This window comes from Rattus norvegicus, chromosome 9 (assembly GCF_036323735.1).
Source record: "Rattus norvegicus strain BN/NHsdMcwi chromosome 9, GRCr8, whole genome shotgun sequence".
Lineage (NCBI taxonomy): Eukaryota > Metazoa > Chordata > Mammalia > Rodentia > Muridae > Rattus > Rattus norvegicus.
In genome coordinates, this window is record NC_086027.1 from 93,825,069 (window position 1) to 93,831,073 (window position 6,005).

The window sequence follows — 6,005 nt, forward strand, 5'->3', positions numbered from 1 at the left end:
TCATTACTTGTGCTTTTGCAACTTAGACCTTAATCTCTTGGGAAAGTGAGTCTTAGCAAAGTTAGGATTTAGTTAAAAACTGCTTTGAGGTGGCTAGTTTTATGTCAACTTGATATAAGCTAGAGTTTTATGTGGACAGAGAGAACCTCCGTTGAGAAAATACTAGCACCAGAATAGCCTGTGAGGCATTTATCATCATCACCACCACACCACCACCACCACCACCACCACCATCATCATCATCACCGCCATCATCATCGATGATCAATGTGGGAAACACTCTCATGGGCAGTACCAACCCTGGCCTGGGAGCCCTGGGAGCCAGCAAGAAAGCAGGCTGAGCAAGTCATAGAAGTGAGCCAGTAAGCAGCACTCCTCTGTGGATCTACACCAGTGCTAGCCTCCGGGTTCCTGCCTTGAGTTCCTACCCTGACTTCCCTGAATGAAGAACTACAAGTTGTAAGCTTAAATAGACCCTTTCCTCCCTAAGGGATTTTGCTCAAGGTGTTTATCACAGCAATAGAAACCCTAACCGAGTCATGTTTCCTTTTTGTTCCTTTTTGTTTGCTTGACTAAACTTTCTCTAAATGTTATACAAGATTTAGAATTATGAAGTTGTCCTTCTGCCCCACATCAACGAAGATAGGAAGCTCAGAAAGAACAGCCAATATTTAACCCTCACAGGCCAAGGTCAGCCAGCGACTCACAGACAGGAAACACTAAGTCACCCATCCTCCTGACAGACAGGCTGTGGAGTCTCTGGCAGTTGGATTCTAACCCATGCACATCCCACAGGGAAGAGAACCAATGGAGAGAGACATGTTCCCTTTGTGTGGTGGTTTGAATAGGAGTGCCCACCATAGGCACATGTGTTTGAATGCTTGGCTCATAGGGAGTGGCACTATTAGGAGATGTGGCCTTTTTGGAGGGAGTGTGTCACTGTGGAGGTGGACTGCGAGGTCTTATATATGCTCAGACTACTCCCAGTGATTCAGTCTCCTATTGCCTGCAGATCAGGATAAAGAACTCCCAGCCCCTTCTTCACCATGTCTGCCTGCATGCTGCCCGGCTTCCCACCAGGATGACCGAGAACTAAGCATCTGAAATTGTAAGCCAGACCCAAAGTAAATGTTTCCCTATATAAGAGTTGCTGTGGTCACAATGTCCCTTCACAGCAATAAAACCCGAACTAAGATCCTCTGCTTCCAAAGGAAGGGGCATGGTCAACAGGACCCTGCAGATAGTGTGGCTGATAAAGGAAAGTTAGGGAGTCCCTGGGTCACGCCTGAATCCCCCAGAGGAACACACACAGAGTCGCAACAGACCTCACAAACAAACATATTTAACTTTGGCCACTTACATAGTTTTAAGCACCTGAAAGCAAAGTAAAAAAAAATAATAATAAAAAGCTACCATTCACACAGCCAACATTAGCTGGTTTTTAAAAAGACAGTGCATAAGGTTACTAACTGGGTTCACTTGTTCAAGATTTCAGGATTAAACCCTATTTTTCAGAAAGCATTTAAAACAAAACAAAAAACAATGACAGGGGAGCCTGGAACAATAAACCAACTAAGGACATAATCTTTCTCTTCAAAGTGGACCCCAGAGGTCAACCCCAGGTAAGAGCTGGATAGGGGGTTTGCACATCTTTAATCCCAGCACTCAGGAGGCAGAGGCAGGTGGATCTCTTGTGAGCTCAAGGCCAGTCTGGTCTACATGGTGCGTTCCTTATCAAGCAGGGCTATTATTTATTTAGAGAGACTTTATTTCAAAAAATAAATCAATAAAACTTGGACCTACCAGACCAAAAAAAAAATTTGAACATTGCTTAACTCTATTGATGGCTATAGCAGGTTTGTTTCTTCCATAATTCATTAAATTATTCCAGATATATCATATTCTAACACTGTTGCTATCTATTCTTTTACCTGGATGACTGCCCTGGAAGAATCCTGCTCTGCCCTGAATTCTGTATGAAACATTCAAATGACTGTCTCAGTGGGGCTTCTGCAGTCTGTTTCTGCTGGCTCTCTGAGCATTCAATGAGATGACATTTTCTTTACCTATCTTATCTATCTGACCAAGTCAGCTCAGTCAGTCAACAGGGTCTCAGGGGAGGAAGTGAGGATTGAAAAAGAAGAAAAACAGACAAAATCATAACATGACCCCAGCCAGTGCTGAGGCTGAAGCAGCCTTATTTCTCTCCAGCCTGCTTTTATATCATTCTAGGTGCATCCAAAAACCATGGTCAGTTTTTAGATCAAAGACAAAGTAATCAAGTGAAGTAGTAAACAAGGAGGTCACACAAGAGAGTAATCGATTAGAGTAGTAAGCAAAAGGATCACACAAGGTAATAATTAAGGAAAGTAGGAAGCAAAGAGATCACAGAAGGTAGTAAGTCAGCAAAGTAGTAACCAAAGCCCCGTGGTCACTGATTCTAACATTCTTATCTAAGCCTACTTCCTTGTCCAAGCCCAGTGACAAATTCCAAATTCCTAGAAGTGGCACCAAAAACTCTCATCTATTACTTGCTATTTATTCTTTTACTTTGGCTTACTATATACTTAATAAACTCACCCATTCAAACCCAGGGAAAACAAAACTACCTTATTTATTTCTCTCATTCAGTGTATTAGTCAAGGTTCTCTAGAGGAACATAATATATTATATATTGTTAATTATATATTATCTATTAATTAATACAATTATATATTAAGTTATGTTCCTCTAGAGAACCTTGACTAATACACACACACACACACACACACACACACACACACACACATAATATACATATATATGAATGGCTTACAGGCTCTGATCCAGTTAGCCCAACTATGGCTCCCTACAAAAAAAAAGAGCCAAGAATCCAGTAGTTGTTCAGTCCACCAGGATGAACGTGTCAGCTGGTCTTCACTATACACTGAAATCCTGAAGACATAGGATGCCAGTGAAGGAATGGGCTAGCCTCGCCAGTGAAAGCAAGCAAGGGAAGAAAGCAGCAAGTCTTTCTGTGTCCTTTAAATAGGCTGCCAGCAGAAAGCATGACCCAAATCAAAGGTGGATCTTCTCCCCTTAAAAGATCTGGATTAAAGGTCTGTCTCACCTCAAAGAACTGGATTAGAAGTGGGTCTTCCTGGGGATAGAGAGATGGCTAATCAGTTAAGTGCACTGACTGCAATAAGTGGATATTAGCCCAAAAGCTCGGAATACCCAAGATACAATCCACAAACCACATGAAGCTCAAGAAGAAGGACAACCAAAGTACAGATGCTTTAGTCCTTCTTAGAAAGGGGAACAAAAATATTCATAGGAGGGAATATGGAGACAATTTGGAGCAGAGATTGAAGGAATGGCCATTCAGAGCCTGCCCTACCTGGGGAGCCAGCCCATATACATACAGTCACTAAACCCAGACAATACTGCTGATGCTAAGAAGTGTATGCTAACAGGACCCTGATACAGCTGTCTCCTGAGAGCCTCTGCCAGAGCATGACAAATACAGAGGCGAATGCTCACAGCCAACCATTGAACTGAGAATAGGGTCCCCACTGGAGGAATTAGAGAAAGGACTGAATGACCTGAAGGGGCTTGTAACCCTATAAGAACAATACCAACCAACCAGAGCTCCCAGGGACTAAACCACCACCCAAAGAGTACACATGGACAGATCCATGGCTCTAGCTGTATATGTAGCAGAGGATGGCCTTGTTGGGCACCAATGGGAGAAGCCCTTGGTCCTGCCAAAGCTGGACCCCCCAGTTTAAGGGAATGTCAGGACAAGGAGGCAGGAAAGGGTGGGTGGGTGGGGGAAACACCCTCATAGAAGAAGGGGGAGGGGGATGGGATGGAGGTTTATGGATGGGAAACCAGGAAAGGGAATAACATTTGAAATGTAAATAAAAAAATATCCAAGAAAAAAAAAAGAGCACTGACTGCACTTCCAGAAGATTCGGGCTCAATTCCCAGCACCCACATGGCAGCTCACTACTGTGTGTAACTTCAAGATCTAACACCCTCACACAGACATTCATGCAGACAAAAACCACCAAAGCACATAGAATGAATAAGTAAGTAAATAAATAAATAAATAAATAATAAGTCTTCCCCCTTCAAATGATTTAATTAACAAGAACAACAACAAAACATCCCTCACAGGTGTACCTGTGTACATTTAAGTTTTAGATAATTCCAGATGTGGTCGAGAAGACTGCCAAGAACAGCCATCACATCCAGTAATCTGGACAAAAAAACTACAAGTACAAATACCTAGTCTTTCTTTAAAGGGCCATAAAGAAATGGGAGTTAGCACTCTGCAGGAAGCAAGATCATAACTTAGTGACGAAGAGAGTGATCCAATCAACAGCCTACAAAATGACCTGTCAGAGGGGACAAAAGTAACCACCAGGATGCCTGGCTGCTCCCTTGATTGGATGAGTAACGCATGGTTGTTTTCTGTGGGGTTGAAGGGCATACACTGAGGGTGCAGGCCACTCACTGGTCCAGCACCAAGTGTGCTCAGAGAGCGCCCATCTCACCCGATTCTCACTAACCCACACAGTTACTTCTCAGGTTTCCTTAATAATCTCTGCTCATTCCTTATCTGCATGTCCTTGTTTCCCTAGGGAGTGACACAATGAACTCAGACGCCATCAATCACCAGCACCCCCCCCCCATCCCCAGCTCTGAGAATTAACCTTACCAAGCACTGAGAAAGCTTCCACTGCTCTCAAAAACTCACATTAAACGTGTAGTAATGAATGATCTATTCCTCTAGACATGTGGTTAGATTTTGAAAGAAACTCTTGGTTTTATTTTATCGTTTTGATTTGGTCTGCGTTGTTTTGAGACAGGATCTCACTAAGATAGGCAAATATAGGGATGGGATAGCAACTAGGGACTCCCCTTGTTGCATTGAGTTACACAGGTACAGCTCTTTCCCAACAACTTGCTCAACAACCTGAAACTCACCTACATCAAGATGCACACACGTCTTAACATACTGACTGGTTATGCTGACCTGAGGGTCAGCTTCCAGTGACCTTAACTGGCCATGGCCAACTTCTCTTTGACCCACATGAGAAAGCCCTGGGCAGTGGTTAGATGCTGTGGAAGAGATGTGTGCTCAGGGTCCAATGCTCCATGTAGGGTATCTATCCTACATTACTGCTTTGTTTCTTTATGCTGTATGGTTGGTTTTTGCTTCTTTAATTCTTTGAACAACATGCCTGGAAATGCCTGATCCAAACAGACACTCCCAGAAATATCACTTTGTAGCCCAGGCTATCTCGTCCTCTTATATAGTCAAAGATGTTATGTGTGAGCTTTATGCAAAGAAATGTGGATAAAGGCCAAACATAATATATATTTTATTATGCTTTAGATAGGCATGGCCATGTGAAAGGAAAAAATAAAATAAAACTTGTAGATACATTTTCTTTTTAACTCTAGCATGAGTATATCAACAAAGTTGAAGAGTACCCTGACCTGTCTGTTGTGGGTCAGAGAAACTGTCCACTGGAGAAGGCTGCTGGGGCACGGATTTAAGCTGAGAGAACATCTTTCTTAGCCAGTCAGGGACTGCACTGTGTGTTCAGGATCTCAGGGTAGCTAGCCCCAAGCCTTTCTCAGGATGAGCTTTTAAGCACAAAACCTCTTTTTTGGGTTGACGTACTTCAGTTAACAAGAACAGTTAGCCAGAAGCAGAACTACAGAAATCAAGGAAGCAGGGGCAGTGTATTTAGAGACCTTCCCAGAACTATAGTAGATTAGGTCTTTTTCCTTTTTTCAAAAAAAAAAAAAGATTTATTTATTTTATGCATGTGAGTACACCATTGCTCTCTTCAGACACACCAGAAGAGGGCATCGGATCCCACTACAGATGGCTGTGAGCCATCATGCAGTTGCTGGGAATTGAACTCAGGACCTCTGGAAAAGCAGTCAGTGCTCTTCACCACTGAGCCATCTCTCCAGCCCAAAACTCAAGTACATGTTGAGCAGAC